The 24227-nt window shown below is 47.0% G+C and overlaps 1 pseudogene; it reads right to left on the bottom strand.

Moving 5' to 3' along the window:
* Window positions 1–8716: 8716 nt before the first annotated feature.
* On the bottom strand, window positions 8717–9329 carry LOC126941730 (60S ribosomal protein L15-like; annotated as a pseudogene).
* Between the last annotated feature and the right edge of the window lie 14898 nt (window positions 9330–24227).

Here is a 24227-nt window from a genome sequence, read left to right as displayed (position 1 = left end):
GAGTCTCTCCCGTTATAATGTCTGGGGTTGATATTGTGTCTCTCTCATTAGACTGCCTGGGTTCGACTGGGTGTGTCTCTCTTTAAAATGTCTGAGGTCCTTAAGGTGTCTCTCTCATTAGATTGCCTGGGGTCGCCTGGGAGTCTCTCCTATTAGAATGCCTGTGATGCACCCGGTGTCTTTATTCTTAGACAGCCTGGGGTAGGCCACGAGTCTTTCCCATTAGAATGACTGGATCGGTCAGCAGTCTCTCCCATTAGAATGCCTGGGGTCGGCAGGAAGTCTCTTCCGTTAGAATGTCTAGGCTCTCCCAGGTGTCTCTACCTTTAAAATGCTTCAGTTTAGACAAAAGTCTCTCCCATTAAAATGCCTTAGGTCATTAAGCTGTCTCTATCATTAGAACATATGGGGTCTGCCAGCAGACTCTCCCATTCGAATGTCTAGTGTCACCCAGATGTCTCTACAATGAAATCGCCCTGGGTTGACCAAGAGACTCTACCATTATAATACGTGGGGTGGCCCAGGTATCCCTATAATCTGACTGTCTGTGGTCAACAAAGTGTCTCTCCCATTAGAATGCCTGGCATCCCCCAGGTGTCTTTATTCTTAGACTGTTTCGGGTCAGCCAGGAGTCTCTTCCACTAGAATGCCTGGGGTCTGCCGAAAGTCTCTCCCATTAGAATGCCTGGAGTTGGCCGGGCGCGGTGGCTCAAGCCTGTAATCCCAGCACTTTGGGAGGCCGAGACGGGCGGATCACTAGGTCAGGAGATCGAGACCATCCTGGCTAACACGGTGAAACCCCGTCTCTACTAAAAAAATACAAAAAACTAGCCGGGCGAGGTGGCGGGGCGCCTGTAGTCCCAGCTACTGCAGGAGGGAATGGAAAGAGCTCTCCGGCCATTGACTGCCTGGGCGACAGAGCGAGAGTCTGGAGTCACACAGGTGTCTCTATCATTAGACTGGGGGTTGAGTCAGAGTCTTTCACATTAGAATGCCTGGGGTCACCAAGCTGTCTCTATAATTAGACTGCCTGGGTAAGGTCAAAAGTCTCTCCCTTTAGAATGCCTGTTGTTGCCCAGTGGTCTCTATCCATAGACTGCCTTAGGTCGGCCAGAAGTCTCATCTATTGGAATGCCTGTGGTCATCAGGGCTTCTCTTACATTATAATGATCAGGGTTGCCTAGGTGTCTTTTTTATTAGACTGCCTGGGGTCGGCCAGGAGTCTCTATTAGACTGCCTGGAGTTGCGCAGGTGTCTCTAATAATCAAACTGCCTGGGGTTGGACAGGAGTCTTTCTAATCTGAATGCCTGGAACAAACCAGGTGTCTCTGTCATTAGACTACGTTCTGTTGGCTGGGAGTCTCTCGCTTTAGAATGCTGGAGGTCACCCAGGTGTTTCTGTAATTAGAGTACCTGAAGTCAGCCCAATGGAATGTCACATGATGTCACTCATGTGTCTCTATCATTAGACTGCCTCAGGTCAGCCAGGAGCTTCTCTTATTAGAATGCCTGGGGTCACCCTGGTGTCTCTATAATTGGAATGCCTGGTGTCGGCCAGGAGTCTCTCCCTGTACAATGCCTGGGAGGACTCAGGTCTCCCTATCCTTAGACTTCCTATGGTTGGCCTGGGGTCTCTCTTTGGAATGCTTGGGGTTGGCCTGGGACATCTCCTATTAGAATGCCTGGAGTTGCCCAGGTGTCTCTATCATTAGACTGCCTGGAGTTGGCTGAGATTCTCTGACAGCAGAATGCCTGGGTTCACCAGGCGTCTCTATCATTAGACTGTCTGGTGTCTACCGAGAGTCTCTCCCTTTAGAATGCCCGAGGTCACCCAAATGTCTAGGCTGCCTGGTGTCTGCCAAGTGTCTAGGCTATCTGGGGTCTGACAAGTTTCTCTCCAATCAGAATGCCTGGGGTCACCCAGGTGTCTCTATTATTAGAATGACTGTAGTCAGTGGGGAGTCTTGCCTCCATTAGAATGCCTAAGGTCATCTAGGTGTCTCCATAAGTAGACTTTTTGTGGTCAGCCAAAAGTCTCTTCCAAAACAATGCCTGCATTCTTCCAGAAGTCTCTCCCATTAGAATTCCTGAAGCCGCCCATGTCTGTTTATAATTAGACTGCATGGGGTGGGTCAGGAGTCTCTCCCATTAGAATGCCTGAGGACACCAAGCTGTCATTATCATGAGATTCCTTGGCATAGCCCAGGTGTCTTTATCATTAGACGTCGTGGGGTTTGCCAGGAGTATGTTTCATTAGAATGCCTGTAGTCGTCCAGGTGTTTCTATCGTTAGACTTCCTAGGGTCGCCAGGGAGTATCTCCCTTTAAAATGCTCGGCGTCTTCTGGATGTCTCTACCATTAGTCTGCCTGGGATCAGCTAGTATCCTCTACCATTAGAACGCCTGGTGTCTCCCAGGTGTCTCTATAATTAGATTGCTTGGGTAAGCTAAGAGTCTCTCTCATTTAAATTCATGTGGTCGCCCAGGTGTCATTATTCTTAGACTGCCTACTGTCAGCCAAGAGTCTCTGGTATTAGGATGACACCTGATGTTGCCCTGGTGTCTCTATAATTAAACTACCTTGGGTTGGGTTTGGTCAAGAGTTTCTCTCATCAAAATGTCTAAAATTGACTAGGTATTTTTATCATTAGACTGGCTGGGGTCGGCCAGGGTTCTCTCCCATCAGAATGCCTGGCATCGGCCGGGAGTCTTTTGGATTAGAATACTTGGGGTGAACCTGGTGTCTTTATTATAATGCCTAGGGTCTTCTTGGAGTCTGCTATTAGAAAGCATGCTGTCGCCCATGTGTCTGTATCATTAGACTCACTAGGGTCGGCTGGGAGTCTCTTTAATTAGAATGCCTGAGGTGGGCTGGAAGTCTTTCTCCTTGGCATTTCTGTGGTTGGCAAGCAGTCTTTCCCATTAGAAATCCTGGGATCGCTCAGTTTTCTCTATCATTAGAATGCCTGGGATCTGCCATGAATCTCTGTCTTTAGAATGCCTTATGTCCCCTGTGTCTCTCCCATTAGAATGCCTGACGTCGTCCAGTCGTCTTTATCATTAGAATGCCTGGAATAGGCAGGGAGTCTCTCCCAGTAGAATGCCTACTGTCGCCCAGGGGTCTTTATTATTAGACAGCCTGCGTTTGGTCAAGAGCCTCTCCCATTTGAATGCCTGGCATTGCCCAGGTGTTTCCATCATTAGACTGACTAGGTTTGGCCAGGAGTCGTTCACATTAGAATATCTGTGGTCGCCTGGGTGTCTCTACAATTAGAATGTCTAGGTTCTTCCAGGAGTCTCTCCCATTCGAACGCCTGGGGTCACCTAGGTGTCTGTATCATTAGACTGCCTTAGTTCTGCCAGAAATCTCTTATTTTAGAATGCCTGTGATCGACCTCGAGTCTCTCCCATTAGAATGTCTTGGGTTGCCTAGCTGTCTCTATCATTGAGCTGCCTAGTGTCTCCCGGGAGCCTCTTCCATTAGAATGACTGTGTCGCCAGTTGTTCCTATCTTTAGACTGCCTGGGGTCAGACCGAAATCTCTCCCTTTAGAATTCTAGGAATCGCACAGTTATCTCTATCATTAGACTGCCTAGTGTTATCGTGGAGTCTCTCCTATTGAAATGCCTCGTGTCTCCCAGGTGTCTTTATTATTAGATTACATGATGTCAGCCAAGAGTTGCTGTCTTTAGAATGCCTGCGGTGGGCCAGAACTTTCTCCCATTTGAATGCCTGATGTGGTTTAGCTGTCTCTGTTATTAGACTGACTGGAATCGGTGGGAATATCTTCTATTAGAATGTCTGGAGAGGCCCAGGTGTCTCTCTTAACCACTCCTGACTGTGGTCAGCCAGGTGTCTCTGCCACAAGAATGCCAGGATTTGCCAAGTTGTCTCTATCATTAGGCTGCTTGGGGTCAACTGGGAGTCTCTCATTAGAATACCTTGTGTCACCCAGGTGTCTCTATCTTTAGAATGCCTGAGTTTAGCCATGAGTCTCTCCCATTAGAATGTCTTTGGTCACCCAAGTGTCTCTAGCCTTAGACTGCTTGGGGTCAGACATGTTTCTCTGCCATTAGAATGCATGGGGCAGCTGATAGTCTGTCTCTAATTAGAATGCCCTGTTGTCGCCTAGGTGTCTATATCATTAGAATGCCTAAGGTCCTCCAGGAGTCTCTCCCATTAGAATGCCAGGTGTTTCCATCATTAGACTGCCTGCGGTTGGCTATATATCTCTCTCATTAGAATGCCTGGGATCCCCCAGGTGGCTCTACTCTACTGACCTGGGTCCACCAGGAATCTCTTCCATTATAATGCCTGGGTTTTCCCAGCCTTCCTGGGCTTGAACAGGAGTCTCTCCCATTAGAATGCCTGCGGTCACCCTGGTGTCTCTATCATTAGCCTGCCTGTATTCGGCCAGGAGTCTTTCCAATTAGAATGCCTGGGGTTTCTATTACTATAATGACTGAAATAGCCCTGTGTGCCTATAATTAGACTGTCAGGGGTCAGCCAGGTGTCTCTCCCATTAGAATGCCTGTGGCCCCTCAGGTGTCTTTATCCTAAGATAGCCTGTGGTTGGCCACAAGTCTCCCATTAAAATGCCTGGGGTCTGCTGGGAGTCTCTCCCATTAGAATGCCTGGGGTTGATATTGTGTCTCTATCATTAGACTGCCTGGGATCACCTGGGAGTCTCTCCCATTAGAGTGCCTGTGATGCACCAGGTGTCTTTATTCTTAGACAGCCTGGGGTAGGTCACGAGTCTTTCCCATTAGAATGACTGGATCGCTAAGGAGTCTCTCTCATTAGGATGCCTGGGGTCAGCAGGAAGTCTCTTCCATTAGAGTATCTGTCCTCTCCTGGGTGTCTCTACCTTTAAAACGCTTTGGTTTAGATGAAATCTCTTCCATTAAAATGCCTTGGGTCTTTAAGCTGTCTCTATCTTTGGAATTTATGGGGTCAGCCAGCAGACTCTCCCATTCGAATGTCTAGTGTCACCCAGATGTCTCTATAAAGAGACTGTGCTGTTTTGGCCAGGAGACTCTACCACTATAATGCGTGGGGTTTCCCAGCTGTCCCTATAATTAGACTGCCTGAAGTCGACAAAGTGTCTCTCCCATTAGAATGCCTGAGGTCGCCCAGGTGTCTTCATTCTTAGACTGTCTCGGGTCAGACAGGAGTCTTTTCTACTAGAATGCCTGGGATCTGCAGAACGTATCTCCCATTAGAATGCCTGGAGTCACCCAGGTGTCTCTATCATTAGACTGGATGGGGTTGTGTCAGAGTCTCTCCCATTAGAATGCCTAGGGTCACTGAGGTGTCTCTATAATTAGACTGCCTGGCTAAGGCCAAAAGTCTATCCCTTTAAAATGCCTGTTGTCTCTTGGTTGTCTCTATCTTTAGACTGCCTTGTGTCCGCCAGAAGTCTCATCTATTAGAATGCCTGTGGTCGTCGGGGCTTCTGTAACATTATAATGACCCGGTTGCCTAGGTGTCTTTTTTATTAGACTGCCTGAGGCGGCCGGGGTTCTCTATCAGACTGCCTGGGGTTGCTCAGGTGTCTCTAATAATCAAACTGCCTGGGGTTAGACAGGAGTCTCTCTAATCTGAATGCCTGGATTAAACCAGATGTCTCCATCATTAGACTGCCTTCTGTCAGCTATGAGTCTCTCCCTTCAGAATGCTGGAGGTCGCCCAGGTGTTTCTGTAATTAGACTACCTGAAGTCGGTCCAATGGAATGTCTATGTCACTCATGGGTCTCTATCATTAGACTGCCTCAGGTCGGCCAGGAGCTTCTCTTATTAGAATGCCTGGGGTCACCCAGGTGTCTCTATAATTAGAATGCTTGGGGTCAGCAAGGAGTCTCTCCATGTAGAATGCCTGGAGTGATTCAGGTATCTCTATCCTTAGACTTTCTTGGATTGTCCTGGGGTCTCTCATTAGAATGCTTGGGGTCGGCCTTGGGTATCTCCTATTAGAATGCCTGGAGTTGCCCAGGTATCTCTATCATTAGACTGCCTGGGGTCTACTGAGAATCTCTCCCCTTAGAATGCCCAAGGTCACCCAAATGTCTCTATCACTAGGCTGTCTGGGGTCTGCCAAATGTCTCTCCCATTAGAATTCCTGGGGTCTCTATCATTAGACTGCCTCAGATCGGCCAGGAGGACCTTTTATTAGAATGACTGGGGTCACGCAGGTGTCTCTATAATTAGAATGCTTGGGGTCAACAAGAAGCTCTCCCTGTAGAATGCCCAAGGTCACCCAAATGTCTCTATCACTAGGCTGTCTGGTGTCTGCCAAGTGTCTCTCCCATTAGAATGCCCGGGGTCGCCCGTGTGTCTCTATCATTAGTCTGGTGTCAGCCAAGAGTCTCCCATTAGAATACCTTCAGCTGGCCGGGAGTCTCTTCCATTACAATGCCTGGGATAGTCCAGGAGTCTTTCCTATTAAAATGCTTGGGATCGCCTAGTTGTCTCTATCATTAGGCTCTCTCGGGTTGGACAGGAGACTCTACCATTAGAATGTCTTCGGTTGCCCAGGTGTCTCTATCATTATACGACCTGGGAATGGCCAAGAGTCTCTCCCATTAGATTGCCTGAGGTTGGCCGGAGGTCTCTCCCATTAGAATGCCTGCGGTCTCCCAGGTGTCTCTATCATTAAAATGCATGGGTTTGGCTGAAATTCTCTCCCATTAAAAGGCCTTGAGTCGTTCAGGTGTCTGTATCATTAAAATGAATGGGGTCGGCTGGCAGTGTCTCCCATTAGAATGCCTGCTGTCACCAAGATGTCTCTATAAAGACTGGTTTTGCTTGACCAGGTGTCCTTATTCTTAGACTGCCTGTGGTCGTCCAGGAGTCTCTTTCATTAGAATACCTGGGATCAACCAAAAGTCTCTCCAATTATAGTGACTGTGGGCGCCCAAGTGTCTCTATAATTAGACTGCCTGGGGTCAACAGGAAGTCTCCCATTAAAACGCCTGTGGCAAACCAGGTGTCTCCATTATTACACTGCCTAGTGTCAGCCAGGAGTCTCTGCCATTAGAATGCTTGTGGTCGGTGGAGAGTCTTTTCTGTTAGAATGCCTGGGGTCTCCAAGGTGTCTCTATTATTAGACTGCCAGAAGCCTGGGGCTCTCTGGGAGTCTCTCCAATTAGAATGCCTGGAGTCGCCCAGGTGTCTCTATTTTTAGACTGCCAGAAGTCAGCCAGAAGTCTCTTTCATTAGAATGCTTGCCGTCACCCAGTAGGCTTTACTTTTAGAATGCCCGTGGTGGGGCAAGAGTCCTTTACATGAAAATGCTGGGTGTCGCCCAGATGTGTCTATCCTTAGACTGTCTGTGGCTGGTGGAAACTGTCTCCCATTAGAATGTCTGAGATCACCCAGGTGTTTGGTTTTTTTTTGTTTGTTTGTTTTTAGTTTAATAGACATTTATTCCTTTAGTTGAGCAACCTCTACACAATAAAAATGTATGACTTAAGATCTTTTTTGTGTGTGTGAAGAAATTTAGGTCTCAAGAACTTGCATGAACTTGCTATGAATGCTTCCTGGAATTCAATTAACTGAGCCTTTGAAAACCCTAGAGAAGATAGGAGAAAAATGGTTCAGAGAAATGAGTTTTTAAGTTTAAGTCAGAATTTAGAATTGGGCAATTACTTGTCTACCTTTTTTTTTTTTACACTCAAATCCACCCTGGGAAACAGTCTAGTGTCCTGGAAGACATGATACAAACAGAAATGCAATGTGGTGGTATACTCAGTCAAAGTGGGAGCACAAGAGATGGCCCAACTTTGTGGAATGGTAAGGATTTTTAGGGTAGTTTGGCCAGGAACAAGAGAAGTAACTGCAGAAAACACCTACGGTTGGAAGCCATGTGCTTATGACCTTTTCTGTAGCCTATGGGAGTGCACAGAATGGGTAACCCAAGATGTTTTTAAGACTGACTGGACTAAGAATGAGGTACTTATAGCCAACTACTTTCCCCCGTAATGTGACTGAAGGGATTCATAATGATCACAATTAGCATTACATTTAAGTATTTTAGGATTGACTTCTCACACTTGAAAGGTATTTATCTAATGGCCACTGGCTTACCAGCTTCCCACTCCAGCATCCATTGCTAGCTTACCAATCTTAAGGGTAATTTTATCTCACATTCAATTTCAAAACACAACAGGGTTAATACCACTACCACTAATCATTGAGCTACATGAAGCCACGGCACTGAATCAGAAGCTTTCACCTTTTGTATGTGAATTTAAAATGGTACTATGGAGGTGGAGGCAATTTTCTTCAGGCTAACCCATATTTTCTAAAGCCTAATTTAAAAAGTCTGTGCCTGTCAAACTAAAAAAACTCAGCCACTTGAAAGTAAACCAGCAGAGCATTGCCATCACCCCAACAAAATTGCAGGTTTCATCACATGCACCAGACAAATCTACAGGGCTAGTTTCAGTTCTCTTAAAGAATTTATTTTAAACCAATTATACCACAGTATGTTTTATACACTGACATACAACTCCCTAATAAGATAAAGCAAAGACAAAAAAAGTTTATCTTATTAGAAACAAGATACACCACCACTTATTCTCTTCAAACATTATTAACTTTCTTAATTTGACAAAGCATTCAAGAAACAATCTGCAGACTAGTTTTAACAGAAAAATAACACCTGTCAGCAGACATGACTGTCCTATTAGGTATGAATTTTACAAACGTTACTTATATTAGTGGTAACGGTGGAGCTGGAGAGTATTGTACCTTCTCCAAGATGCCCGGCGAGAACCACGAATAGTGTGGTAGAACTTAAGGCCCTTTCCAAGGCCACGGCTCTTTTGGCCTGCAGATGTCAGCCCATGCATCTCCCAGTGCTTGTGGACTGATTTGGTGATCCACTGGGTGTCAGGATTTCTTCTGATAGCTTTATGAATTGATCAATGAGGATAACCTCAAAAAACTCATATGTGAAACCTTCTCCAACCCAGTAAGAATTCAGGACTCTCAGAGCCCAGAGTGGAGTCCAGTTCGCTCCTCTGCAACGGACTGAAGGCTTCAAGAAAACTTTAGCTGGGTAACCCCATGATGGACAGGCTTGCTGTAAAATGAACCCTTAGGAAATGGGCGTTTTTAGTCACCATGGTAAACACAAATCCTATATATAACGAAAGCTTGCTTGGCCTTGTAACCCAGTCAGCGCCATTGATCAGGCCAGGTGGGGCAGGGATCCCTGTGGAGAGCAGAGAGCTGGTGGTACAGCCAGCAGCGGACCCTCAGAAGAAACCACATGACATCAGACTGCTTCTTTCTCCATAGCTCCTGGATGTACTTGCATGCACCCATCTTGGCTTACCTGATGGCTACCACCAGATGGAAAGGGGCCACCCAGGTGTCTTTATCATTAGATTGCCTGCGGTCGGCTGGGAATGTTTTCCATTAGAATGTCTGGTGTCACTCAGAAGTCTTACTCTTCAGATTGCCTGAGGTTGGCCAGGAGTTTCTTCATTAGAATTCCTGGGGTCAGGTGAAAGTCTCTCTTATTAGAATGACTGGGGTCATCCAGGTGTCTGTATGATTATAGTATCTCGGGTCACCCAGAATCTCTTGTATTAGAATGCCTGGGGTAGCCTAGGTGTCTTTATGATTAGACTGCTTGGGCTCTGTCATGGATCTCTCCCATTAGAATGCCTGGGGTGGCACAGGTTTCTCTATTTTTAGACTGCATGCTGTCAGCCAGGAGTCTCTCCCATTAGAATGCCTAGAGTCACCCGGGGCTCTTCTGGCTGACTTGCTGGGGTCAGCCAGAAGTCTCCACATTAGAATACTTGGGGTTGGAGGGAGTATCTCCCATTAGAATGGCTGGGGTCGTCCAGGTGTCTTTCATTTTAGAACGCCTAAGATCGTGAGGTTTCTCTATAAGGAGACCATGGGGTCAGTCATGAGTCTCTCCTGAAGGAATACCTGGTATCTGCTGAAAGTTTCTCTCATTAAAATGTCATAAAATTGCTTGTAGTCTGTTGGGAGCTTTTTCTATTAGAATGCCTGTCATCTCCAAGGTGACTCTATTTTTAGAAAACCTGGGGCCATCCGGGAGTCTCTTTAATTAGAATGTCTGGAGTCATCCATTTGTCTCTATCATTAGAATTCCTGAATTTGTCCAGGAGTCTCTCCCATTACAATGGCATGGGTCGCCCAAATGTCTCCATCATTAGAATGTCTGCCGTTGGCCATGAGTCTCTCCCATAGGAATGCCTGGGATCACCCTGGTGTCTCTATCATGAGACTGCCTTGAGTCAGCCAGGAGTCTCTCCCATTAGAATGCCTGGGTTTGCCTAAATGTCTCTGTAGTTAGGCTGCCTGGCTCTTACGTGAGTCTCTCCCATTAAAATACCTGGAGTCGCCCAAGTGTCTCCATCACTAAGCTGCCTGGAATTGGCCAGGAATCTCTCCCTCTCCCAGTCAAATGCCTGGGGTCGCCCAGGTGTCTCTATCACTAGTATGCCTGGTTTCAACTGGGAGTCTCTTCCATTAGAATGCCTGGGGTTTTTCAGGTAGCTCCTTCACAGTTATTAGATTGCCTGTGGTCATCCAGAAATCTCTCCCATTAAAATTTCTAACATTGCCCAGGTGTCTCTATAATTACACTGAGAGGGATTGGTTAGTAGTTTCTCCCATTAAAATTCCTGTGGTTGCCCAGGTGTCTCTATACTTAGACTGCCTGCTGTTGGCCAGGAGTCTCTCATTAGAATGCCTGAGGTCGTCCCGGACTTCCTCCCATTAGAATGCCTGGGGTCGCCCAGATGACTCTACCATTAGACTGCCTGGGTTCCACCGAATGTCCCTCCCATTACAATGCCTGAGGTTGCACAAGTGTCTTTATTATTATGCTGCCAGGGTTTGGCCAGAAGTCTCCTTCATTAGAATGCCTGGGGTAGCTCCAGAACCTCTAACCTTAAACTGCCAGAGGTTGCCCTAAGTCTCTCCCAAGAGAATACTTGGGGTCAGCTGAGAACCTCTTCAATTAGAATGACTTGGGTTGCCCAGGTGGCTCATCATTAGAATGCCTGAATTAGGCTGGGAGTCTCACCCATTAGAATGCCTGGGGTAATTTAGATGTCTGTAGAATTAGACTGCCTGAGGGTCAGCCAGAAATAATACCTGTTTTTGACTGGGAGTTTTTCCCATTAGAACCCGTATGGTTGCTCATGTTTCTCTATTATTAGAATGTCTGGAGTCATTCGGCCGGGAGACTCTCCCATTAGAATGTCTGTAGCCACCCAGGTGTCTCTATCATTAAACTGCCTGGCATCGACTGGGAGTCTCTGAACTAGAATGCCTTGGGTCGACCGGGTGTTTCTGTCGTTTGACTGCCTGGTGTCAGACAAAAGTCTCCTCATTAGAACTCATGGAATTGGCCAAGAGTCTCAACCATTCGAATTACTTGCGTTATCCAGGTGTCTGTATCATTAGATTCCCTGGGGTCAGCTGGGAATCTCTCACATTAAAATGCGTGGCGTCACACAGGTGTCTGTATCATTAGAATGCCTGGGGTCGGCCTGGTGTTTTTCCCATTAGAATGCCTGGGATCATCCAATTGTCTCTACCATTAGACTTCCTGGGGTCGGCCAGAAGTCTCTCCAATTAGAATGACTGGAGTCTCCCAGGGGTCACTATTATTGGAATTCCTGGGGTCAGTCAGGAGTTGCTCCCGTTAGAATGCCTTGGGCTGACTGGGAGTCTCTCCCTTTAGAACGTGTGGGATTGCCCAGGTGCCTCTAACATTAGACTGACTTCCTGGAGTTGGCCAGGAGTCTCTCTCATTAGAAAACCTGGGGTCACCTAGGTGTCTATTTAATTATTCTACCAGGAATCCACCAGGAGTCTCTCACATGACAATCCCTGTGGTTGCCCATTTTTCTCCATCATTGGACAGACTGGGGTCAGCTGAGAGTCTCTCTCATTCAAATGCCTGGGGTCGCTTAGGTGCCTCTAACATTAGACTGCCTGGGTTCATCCAAAAGTTTCTCCCGTTAGAATGCCTGAAGATGCCAATGTGTGTCTATAATTAGAATGCCTGGGGTCTGCCAGGAGTTTCTCCCATCAGAATGCCAGAGGTTGTCCAGGTGTCTCTATTCTTAAAAGGCCTGCGTTCCGCCAGGAGTCTTGCATTAGAATGCCTGGTGTTGGCTGAAATTCTCTTTCACTAGAATGCTTGGGATCCCCCTGGTGTCTCTATTATTAGACTGTCTGGCATTGGCAGTGAGTCTCTTTCATTACAATGCCTGAGGTTGCCCAGGTGTCTCTATCATTAGACTACTTAGGGTTAGGCAAGAGCCTCTTCCATTCGAATTCCTAGTGTCACCCAGGTGTCTCTATAATTAGACTCCCTGGGTTCAACCAGGAGTCCCTCCCATTAGAATGCCTGGGGTCGTTTAGGTGTCTGTATCCTTAAACTGCCCGGGTTCAGCCAGTAGTCTCCCATTAGAATGTTTGGGGTAGGCTGGAAGCCTCTTCAATTAGAATGCCTGGGGTCACCCAGGTGTCTCTATTATTAGAATTACTGGAGTCAGTGGGGAGTCTCACCACCATTAGAATGCCTATGGTCATCTAGGTGTCTCCATAATTAGACTAGACTTTTTGTGGTCAGCCAAAAGTCTCTTCCAAAAGAATGCCTGCATTCTTTCAGAAGTCTCTCCCATTAGAATGCCTGAAGCTGCTCATGTCTGTCTATAATTAGACTGCCAGGGTGGGTCAGGAATCTCTCCCATTAGAATGCCTGAGGACACCAAGCTGTCATTATCATGAGACTCTTTGGCATAGCCCAGGTGTCTTTATCATTAGACTTCCTGGGATTGGCCAGAAGTATCTTTCATTAGAATGCCTGCAGTTACCCAGGTGTCTCTACCATTAGAGTTCCCAAGGTAGGCAGGGAGTATCTCCCATTAAAATGCCTGGTGTCTCCCAGGTGTCTCTACCATTAGTCTACCTGGGGTCAGCCAGTATCCTCTACCATTAGAATGCCTGATGTCTCCCAGGTGTCTCTATAATTAGTTTGTCTGTGTAACCTAAGAGTCTCTCCCATTTAAATTAGTGGGTTCGCCCAGGTGTCATTATTCTTAGACTGCCTAGTGTTGTCTCTGGTATTAGGATGACACCTGATGTCGCCCTGGTGTCTCTACGATTAAACTACCTGGGGTTGGGGTTGGCCAAGAGTCTCTCTCATTAAAATGCCTAAAATCGAGTAGGCATTTTTATCATGAGACTCCCTGGGGTCGGCCAGGGTTCTCTCCCATCAGAATGCCTGGCATCGGCCGGGAGTCTTTTGGATTAGAATTCGTGGGGTGAGCTGGGTGTCTTTATTATAATATCTAGGGTCTTCTTGGAGTCTCTGCCATTAGAAAGCATGCTGTCGCCCATGCGTCTGTATCATTAGACTCACTGGGGTCGGCTGGGAGTCTCTTTTATTAGAATGCCTGGGGTGGGCTGGAAGTCTTTCCCATTAGCATTCCTTTGTTCGGCAAGGAGTTTTTCCCATTAGAATTCCTGGGATCGTTCAGTTTTCTCTATCATTAGAATGCCTGGGATCTGCCATGAATCTCTCTCATTAGAATGCCTTATGTCACCCAGGTGTTTCTTCCATTAGAATGCCTGGCATCGCCCAGTCATCTTTATCATTAGAATTCCTGGAATAGACCGGGAGTCTCTCCCAGTAGAATCCCTACTGTTGCCCAGGGGTCTTTATTATTAGAGAGCCTGGGTTTGGCCAAGAGTCTCTCCCTTTAGAATGCCTGGCATTGCCCTGGTGTTTCTATCATTAGACTGTCTAGGTTTGGTGAGGAGTCGTTCCCATTAGAATAACTGCAGTCTCCCGGGTGTCTCTACAATTAGAATGTCTAGGTTCTTCCAGGAGTCTCTAACATTCGAGAGCCTGGGGTCATCCAGGTGTCTCTGTCATTAGACTGCCTTAGTTCTGCCAGAAATCTCTTATTTTAGAATGCCTGTGATCAACCTCAAATCTCTCCCATTACAATGCTTGAGTTGCCTAGGTGTCTCTATCATTGAACTGCCTAGTGTCTCCTGGGAGCCTGTTCCATTAGAATGCCTGTGTCACCCAGTTGTTCCTATCCTTAGACTGCCTGGGGTCAGACGGGAACCTCTCCCATTAGAATGCCAAGAATTGTCCAGTTATGTCTATCATTAGACTGCCTAGTGTTATCCAGGAGTCTCTCCTATTAAAATGCCTCGTGTCTTCCAGGTGTCTTTATTATTAGATTGCATGGTGTCGGCCAAGAGTTGCTACCATTAGAATGCCTGAGGTCGTTTAGCTCTCTCTGTTACTAGACTGACTGGAATCAGCAGGAATATCTTCTATTAGAATGCCTGGAGAGGCCCAGGTGTCTCTCTTGACCACACCTGCCTGTGGTCAGCCAGGTGTCTCTCCCACAACAATGCCAGAAATCACCACGTTTTCTCTATCATTAGGCTGCTTGGGGTCAGCCGGGAGTCTCTCCCATTGGAATTCCTTGTGTCTCCCAGGTATCTCTATCTTTAGAACGCCTGAGGTCGACCAGGTATCTCTCCCATTAGAATGTCTTGGGTCACCCAAGTGTTTCTATCCTTAGACTGCTTGGGGTCTTACATGTTTCTCTGCCATTAGAATGCATGGGGCAGCTGATAGTCTCTTTCTAATTACAATGCCCTTTTTGTCACCCAGGTGTCTTTATCATTAGAATGCCTAAGGTCTTCCAGGAGTCTCCCCCATTAGAATGCTTGGGGTCACCCAGGTGTTTCCATCATTCGAGAGCCTGCAGTTGGCTGTAAATCTCTCACATTATAATGCCTGGGTTCACCCTGGTGGCTCTATTACACTGGCCTGGGTCCACCAGGAGTCTCTTCCATTATAATGCCTGGGTTTTCCCAGTCTTCCTGTGCTTGACCACGAGTCTCTCCCATTAGAATGCCTGGGGTCGCCCAGGTGTCTCTATCATTAGGCTGCCTGTATTCAGCCTGGAGTCTTTCCAATTACAATGCCTGGGGTCTCTATTATTAGAATGACTGTGATAGCCCCATGTGCCTATAAATAGACTCTCAGTGATCAGTCAGGTGTCTTTCCCATTAGAATGCCTGTGGCCCCTCAGGTTTCTTTATCCTAAGATTGCTTGTGGTTGGCCACAAGTCTCCCATTAAAATGCCTGGGTTCCACTGGGAGTCTCTCCCATTAGAATGCCTATGATGCACCAGATGTCTTTATTCTTAGACAGCCTGGGGTAGGCCATGAATGTTACCCATTAGAATGATTGGATCGGTCAGGAGTCTCTCCCATTAGAATATCTGGCCTCAGCAGGAGTCTCTTCCATTAGACTATCTGAGCTCTCCCAGCTGTCTCTACCTTTAAAATGTTTCTATTTAGACAAAAGTCTCTCCCATTAAAATGCCTTGGGTCGTTAAGCTGTCTCTATCATTAGAATTTATGCGGTCAGCCAGCAGACATTCCTATTCGAATGTCTTGTGTCACCCAGATGTCTCTATAATGAGACTGCCCTGGGTCGGCCAGGAGACTCTAACATTATAATATGTGGGGTGACCCAGGGTTCCCTATAATTAGACTGCCTGTGGTCAAAAAAGTCTCTCCCATTAGAATGCCGGGTGTCACCCAGGTGTCTTCATTCTTAGACTGTCTCGGGAGTATTTTCCACTAGAATGCCTGGGGTGTGTCAAAAGTCTCTCCCATTAGAATGCCTGGAGTCACCCAGGTGTCTCTATCATTAGATTGGATGGGATCGGGTCAGAGGTTCTCCCATTAGAATGCCTGGGGGTCACCGATGTGTCTCTATAATTAGACTGCCTGGGTGAGCCCAAAAGTCTCTCCCTTTAAAATGCCTGTTATTTCCCGGTTGTCTCTATCCTTAGATTGCCTTGGGTCGGCCAGAAGTCTCATCTATTAGAATGCCTGTGGTTGTCAGGACTTCTCTTACATTATAATGATGGGGGTTGCCTATGTGTCTTTTTTTATTAGAGTGCCTGGGGTCAGACAGGTGTCTCTGCTAGACTGAATGGGGTTGCCCAGGCGTCTCTAATAATCAAACTGCCTGGGGTTGGACAGGAGTCTCTCTAATCTGAATGCGTGGAATAAACTAGATGTCTCTATCATTAGACTGCATTGTGTTTGCTAGGAGTCTCTCCCTTTAGGATGCTGGAGGTCCCCCAAGTGTTTCTGTAATTAGACTACCTGAAGTCGGTCCAATGGAATGTCTGATGTCACTCATGTGTCTCTATCATTAGACTGCCTCAGGTCGTCCAGGAGCTTCTCTTATTAGAATGCCTGGGTTCACCCAGGTGTTTCTATAATTAGAATGATTGGGGTCAGCAAGGAGTCTCTCCCTGTTGAATGCCTGGTGTGACTCAGATCTCTCTATTCTTAGACTTCCTGGGGTTGGCTTCAGGTTTGTCATTGGAATGCTTGGGGTCGGCCTTGGGTATCTCCTATTAGAATGCCTGGGGTTGGCTGAGAGTCTCTCTCATTAGAGTGCCTCGGGTAGCCCAGGCATCTCTGTCATGAGAGTGTCTCTGGTCTACCGAGAGTCTCTCCCTTTAGAATGAAAAAGGCCACCCAAATGTCTAGGCTGCCCAGGGTCTGCCATGTATCTAGGCTTTACAATAGGCTGTCTGGAGTCTACCAAGTGTCTTTCCCATTAGAATTCCTGGGGTCACCAAGGTATCTCTATCATTACACTGCCAAGGATCGACCAGGAGTTTCTCCCATTAGAATGCCTGGGGTCACCCAGGTGTCTCTATTGTTAGACTGCCTAGATTCGGCCAGGAGTCTCTCTTATGAGAATTCCTGGGTTCAAACAGGTTACTGTATCATTAATCTACCTAGTATCACACAGGACTCTTTAGCATTAAAATGTCCAGGATTGGATGGGAGCCTTTCCCATTTCAATGCCTAGGGTTGCCCAAGCGTCTCTATCCTTAGAATACCTAGGATTGGCCAGTAGTCTCTCCCATTAGAATGTCTGGGACCACTAAGATGTCTCCATTAGTAGACTCCCTGGGGTTGGCCAAGAGTCTTTCCCATTAAAATGCCTGGGGTTGCCCAGGGGTCTCTGTCATTAAATTGCTTGCAGTTGATTGGGAGTTTCTCCCATTAGAATGCCTGTGGGCAGCTAGGAGTCTCTCCCGTTATAATGCCTGGGATCATCCAGCTGTCTCTATCATCAGACTGCCTGGGGTCACCCCGGAGTCTCTCCCACTAGAATGCCTGGTTTCAACCAGGTGTGTCTATAATTAGACTACCTGGGCTTGGCCTGGAGTCTCGTTCATTAGAAGGCCTGGAATCGCCCAGGTGTCTGTATTACTAGACAGCCTGGGATCAGTGGGAATCTCTCCCATTAGAATGCCTGAGGTCACCCAGGTGCCTCTATAATTAGACAGCCTGGAGTCGAGCAGGAGCCTTTTCAACCAAAATGCCGGGGATTGCCCAGGTTTCTCTATAATTAGAATGTTTGGGGTCAGCAAAATGTCTCTCCGAAGTCCCCCACGTGTGTCCAGAAAGACTTCGGTCTCCCCAGTGTCTCTATCTGTTGCAGGAAGTCACGGACCCTGAATGGAGGCACTGGCTGAAGCCATGGCAGAAGAATATAAATTGTGAAGATTTTGTGGACATTTATTAGTTCCCCAAATTAATACTTTTATAATTTCTTCTGTCTGTCTTTACTGCAATCTCAGAACTTAAATTGTGAAGATTTCATGAACACTTATCACTTCCCCAATCAATAGCCTTGTGATTTCCTATGCCTGTCTTTACTTTAATCTCTTAATGCCATCATCTTCATAAGCTGAGGAGGATGTATGTCACCTCAGGACCCTGTGATGATTGCACTAACTGCACAAATTGTTTGTAGAGCATGTGTGTGAACAATATGAAATCTGGGCACCTTGAAAAAAGAACAGGATAAAAGCAATGTTCAGGGAACAAGGGAGATAACCTTAAGCCCTGACTTCTGGTGAGCTGGACAGAAAACAGCCATATTTCTCTTCTTTCAAAAGGAAATAGAAGAAATATTGCTGAATTCTTTTTCTCAGCAAGGAACATCCCTGAGAAAGATAATGCATCCCTGAGGGGAGGCCTCTAAAATGGCCGCTTTGGGGGCAGCTGTCTTTTATGGTCATAGACAAAGGGATGAAATAAGCCCCGGACTCCCATAGTGCTCCTCAGCTTATTAGGACAAGGAAATTCCCGGCTAATAAATTATAGTTAGACTGGTTCTCTGCTTTTGAACCTTGTTTATCAATGACAATGCATGCACAGCTGGGCATGGAAGTTCATTAGTGATTCTAGTTTGGGGCCTGACCTCCTGTCTTGTGATGTTTTGTTGTCCTTAAAGCATGTGATCTCTGTGACCCACATCCTATTCATACACTCCCTCCCCTTTTGAAAATCACTAATAAAAACTTGCTGGTTTTATGGCTCAGGGAACATCACAGAACCTGCTGACATGTGATGTCTCCCCCAGACACCCAGCTTTAAAATTTCTCTCTTTTGAACTCTTTCCCTTTATTTCTCAGACCAGTTGACAGGGAAGTAGAAAACAACCACATTGAATATCGGAGGTGGGATTCCCCTGATATCTATCATTAGTATGCATGGGGCTGACCGAAAGCTTTTCCCATTAGAATGCCTTGGGTCACCCAGGTGTCTCTCTTATTAGACTTCCTGGGGTAGGACAACAGTCTTTGCTATCAGAAAGCCTTTGGTCATCCAGGTGTCTTTATCATTAGAATGTCTGGGCTCCACCAGGAGTCTCTCCCATTAGGATGCCTGGGGTCGTCCAGATGTCTCTTTCATTAGATGGCCTGGGATCGGCCAAAAGTCTCTCCAATTAGAATTCCTGGGTTCGGCTTCTAGTTTTTCCTATTAGTATGCTTGAGGTCACGCACTTGTCTCTATCATAAGACTGCGTGGTGCTGGCCAGGAGTCTCTCCCATTAGAATGCCTGGGGTCCCGCAGTTGTCTCTGTCATTAGAATGTCTTGGTTCGGCCAAGGGTCTTTTCCATAAGAACACCTGTGGTGACCCAGGTGTCTCCATCATTAGATTGCCTTTGGTCAGTCAAGAGTCTCTTTCCTTAGAATGCCTGGATTCACCCAGGTGTTTCTATAGTTTGACCACCTGGGGTCAGCCAGGAGTCTCTCCTAAGAGAAAGCCTGGGGTCAGCTGGGAGGCCCCTCCATTAGAATGTCTGGAATTGCCAAGTTGTCTCTATTATTAGAATGTTTGTTGCAGGCCAGGATTTTCTCCCATTAAAATGCCTAAGCTTGTGCAGGTGTATCTATCATTAGACAGCCTGCAGTCAGCCGGTACTCTCTCCCTTTAGAATTCCTGGGGTCACCCAGGTGTCTCTATCATTAGAATGCTTGGGGTCGGCTGGGAGTCCCTTTCATTCAAATGCCTAGGGTTGCCCATGTTTCTGTATTATTAGACTGCCTGGGGTTGGCCAGGAGTCTTAGCCAGAAGGAGATAGAGACACAGAAAAACCCTCCAAAAAATCAATGAATCCAGGAACTGGTTTTTTGAAAAGATCAACAAAACTGATAGACTGCTAGCAAGACTAATAAAGAAGAAAAGAGAGAAGAATCAAATAGACGCAATAAAAAATGAGAAAGGGGATATCACCACCGACCCCACAGAAATACATAATACCATCAAAGAATACTATAATAAACACCTCTATGTAAATAAACTAGAAAATCTAGAAGAAATGGATAAATTCCTGGACACTTACACTCTCCCAAGACTAAACCAGGAAGAAGCTAAATTGGCCAGGAGTCTTAGCCATTAGAAGGCCTATGGTCAGGCAGGTGTCTATAATTAGACTGCATGTGGTTGGCAAGGAGTTTCTGCCATTAGAATGCCTATGATTGCCCAGGTGTGTCTATCCTTAGACAGCTGGTGGTCGGCCAGGAGACTCTTCCATTAGAATGTCTGGGGTCACCCAGGTGTGTCTGTCATTAGAATGCCTGTGGTCTCCCAGGTGTCTCTATCATTAGAATGACTGGTCGGCTGAAACTTTCCCCCATTAGAAGGCCTGGGGTCGCCAACATATCTCTATCATTGCAGTGCCTGGGCCTGGACTGGAGTGTGTTTCATTAGAAAGCGTAGGGTCAACCAAATGTCTTTATCTTTAGAAAGCCTGGGGTAAGTCAGGAGTCTCTCCTATTAAAATTCCTGAGGTCACCCAAGTGTCTCTATCATTAGACTGCCTGATGTCAAACAGGAGTCTCTCCCATTAAAACGCCTGGGTGTCTCTATCATTAAACTGCCTGGAGTCGGTGACGAGCCTCTCTTATAAAAATGTCTGGACTTGGCCAGGTGCAGTGGCTCATGCTTGTAATCCCAGCACTTTGGGAGACTGAGGTGGGTGGATCACGAGGTCAGGAGATCGAGGCCATCCTGGCTAACACAGTGAAACCCCAGCTCTACTGAAAATACAAAAAAAAAAAAAAAAAAATAGCTGGGTGTGGTGGCGGGCGTCTGTAGTCCCAGCTACTCAGGAGGCTGAGGCAGGAGAATGGCATGAACCCGGGAGGTGGAGCTTGCAGTGAGCCCAGATCATGCCACTGCACTCCAGCCTGGGTGACAGAGTGAGACTCCATTTCAAAAAAAAAGAAATGCCTGGAGTTTCTCACATTTGTATGCCAGGGTTGGCCCAGGTGTCTCTATCATTAGACTTCTTGGGTTTGACCAGGAGTCACTCCCACTAGAATGCCTGGGGTCACCCTGGTGTCTCTATCACTAGATTGCCTGGGCTTGGCCAGGAGTGTCTCCCATTAGAATGCCTGGGGTCTCCCAGTTCTCTATTATTAGATATCCTGGAGTTGGCCAAGAGTTTATCTATTAGAATGCCTGTGGTTGGCTGGGATTCTGTCTCATTAAAATGCCAGTGGTCAGAGGAGAGTCTTTTTTATCAGAATGCCTGGAGTCATTGAGGTGTCTCTATCATTAGACTGCCTGGGATTGACCAGGAGTCTCTTCCATTAGAATGTCCAGTGTGGCCCAGGTTTTTCTATTATTAGACTATCTAAGGCTGTCTGGGAGCCTCTCATTTCAATGCCTGAATTCTCCCAGGTGTCTGTATCATTAGACTGCCTGTCATCAGTGAGTCTCTTCCATTAGAATGCTTGGGGTCGCCGAGGTGTCTTTATTGTTCAACTGCCTGTGGTCGGCCAGGAGTCTCTCCCATTAGAATGTCTGGGGTTGCTCAGGTGTCCTGGTATTTACACTGCCTGAGGTCAATTAGGAAACTCTTCCATTAGAATGCCTAGAGACGCCCAGGTATCTCTGTCCACAGTCTGGGGTTGACCAAAAATCTCTCCCATTAGAGTTCCTGGGGTCAGCTGGGTGTCTTTTGTATTATAATGCCTGGAGTTGCACAAGTGTCTCTATCATTAGACTGCCAGAGGTCAGCCAATAGAATGCCTGGAGTCGCTCAGGTGTCTCTATCATTATAATGCCTCAGGTTGGCTGGGAGTCTCTCTTATTTGAATGCCTAAGTTTGCCCATGTGTCTTAATCATTAGACTCTCTGGTGTTGGATGGGAGTCTCTACCTATAGAATTTCTGGGGTCGCCCAGGTGTCTATTATTAGACTGCCTGAGGTCGGCTGGGAGACTTTCCCATTAGAATGACTTTTGTTGCCCAGGTGTCTATATCATCAGACTGACTGCTGTCGGCAGGAGTCTCTTTCATTACAATGGTTGAGGTTGCCAGGTTTCTCTATTATTAGACTGCCTGGGGTCAGCCAAAAGCCTCTCCCATTAAAAATGCCTGGGGTCGCCCAGGTGTTTTTATAATTAGACTGCCTGTGGTCAACCAGGAGCCTCTCCCATTAAAATGCCTGTGGCCACCCAGGGGTCTTTATCCAAGACTGCCTACGGTCAGCCAGGCATTGTAATCTTCCATTACAATGCATAAGGTCTCCCAGATATCCCTATCATTAGAATGCCTGGGGTCGTCTGGGAGTCTCTTGTGATAGAATGCCTGGGGTCTCCCAGATTTCTCTATCAAGATGTTTGGGTCGGCCAGGAGTCTCTATCATAAAAATGCCTGGGTTGGCTGGGAGTCTCTCCCATTAGAATGCCTGAAGTCGCACAGGTGTCTCTATCTTTAGACTTCCTGGAATTGACCGAGTCTTTCCATTAGAATACCCAAGGTCGCCCAAGTGTCTCTATTATTCAACTGTCCAGGGTCGGCCAGAAGTCTGTCCTATTAGAATGCCTGAGGTCCACCAAAAGTCTCTCCCATTGAAATGCCTGGGTTATTTCATGTGTCTGCATTATTAGAATGCCATGGGTCATCAGGGATTCTCCCATTAGAATCCCTGGGGTCGTACAGGTGTCTCTAGAGTTAGACTGCCTAGGGTCAGCCAGAAATCTCGCTTATTAGGATACCTGGTATCACTCTGGTGCCTCTATCATGAGATTGCTTGGTGTCGGCTGGGAGTCTCTCTCATTAGAATGGTTAGGTTTGCCGAGGTGTTTCTACAATTGTTCTGCCTCGGGTCAGCTGGGAGTCTCTCCCATTAGAATGCCTGGAGTCGGCTGGGAGGCTCTGCCATTAGAATGCCTGGGATCTCCTCCATTAAGATGCCTGGGATTTCCCAGGTGTCTCTAACGTTAGACTGCCTAGACTTTGACAAGAGTCTCTCCCATTAGAAAGTCTGAGATCGGCCTAGTGTCTCTATCATTAGAATGCCTGTGGTTGGCCTGGAGTCTTTCCCATTAGAATGCCTGGGGTCGCCCAGGTCTCTCTAACATTAAACTGCCTGAGGTCAGCGGGAGTCTTTCCCACTAGAATGTTTGGGGTCACTCAAGTGTATCTATTGTTAGACTGCCTGGGGTTGGCTAAAAGTCTCTCCCATTAGCAACCCAGGTGTCTCTATCATTATACTGCCTGCGATTGGGTGGGAGTCTCTTTCATTAGATTGCCTGTGGTTGCACAGATGTCTCTATCATCAGACTGCCTGGGTTGGCTTGGAGTCTTTCCCATTAGAATGCCAGAGTTCAGATGGAAATGTCTCCCATTAGAATGCCTTAGGTCTCCCAGGTTTCTGTATTATTAGAATGCCTGGGGTCGGATGAGAGTCTTTTCCATTAGATGTCTAGGTGTCTCTACTATTAGACTACCTGTGTTAGACCATTAGTCTCTCCCATTACAATGACTGGGCTCGACCAGGTGTCTCTATCATTAAACTGCCTGGGGTCAACCACGAGTCTCTCCCATTAGAATGGCTTGTGTCATCTGGGAGTCCCTTCCATTGGAATGACTGGGGCCGCCCACGTGTCGCTATCATTAGAATTCCTGGGGTCAGCCAGAGGTCTCCCCCATAAGAATACCTGAGTCGCCCAGGTGTCTCTAACATTAGACAGCTTGGGGTTGCACAGCTGTATCTAACATTAGATTGCCTGGTGTCATCTGGGAGTTTCCCCCATTAGAATGCCTGGAGTCACCCAGGTGTCTCTATGATGAGACTGCCTGGTGTCAGCCAGCCATCTCTCCCACTAGAATGCCTGGGGTTTTCCAAGTGTCACCATTATTAGAATTCCTGGGGTCAGTGGAGGGTATCTCCCATAAGAATGCCTCGGGTCACCCAAGTGTCTCTAACATTAGACTGCCTGGGTTTACACAGGTGTCTCTAACATTAGATTGGCTGGGGTCCTTTGGAAGTCTCCCCCATTAGAATGCCTGGGGTCACCCAAGTGTCTCTATCATTAGACTGCCTGTGGTCAGTTGGGAGTCTCCCCAGTTAGAATGCCTGGGGTCACCCAGGTGTCTCTATGCATGGACTGCCTGTGTTCATACAGAAGTCTCTCCAATTAGAATGCCTGGGGTCATCCAGGTGTCTGTATTATTAGTCTGCCTGGGGTTGGGCAGGAGACTCTCCCATTAGAATGCCTGGTGTCAGCTGGAATTCTCTCTCATTAGAATGCTTGGGGTCGCATAGGTGTATCTGTTATTTGCATGCCTGGGTTCGTCCTGTAGTCTCTCCCATTAGAATGCCTATGGTCACCCAGTTGTCAACATTAGACTGCCTGGGGTCCACCAAGAGTCTCTCTTATTAGAATGCCTTGAGTCATCTGGGAGTTTCTCCCATTAATATGCCTAGGGTCGTTCAGGTATCTCTATCATTAGACTGCCTGGGGTCAGCTGGGAGGCTCTCCTATTAAAATATCTTGGGTGGCTT

Source organism: Macaca thibetana, chromosome 19 (genome assembly GCF_024542745.1).
Source record: "Macaca thibetana thibetana isolate TM-01 chromosome 19, ASM2454274v1, whole genome shotgun sequence".
NCBI lineage: Eukaryota > Metazoa > Chordata > Mammalia > Primates > Cercopithecidae > Macaca > Macaca thibetana.
Note: the sequence above shows the minus strand (reverse complement) of the source record. Positions and strands in the feature narration are given on the sequence as shown.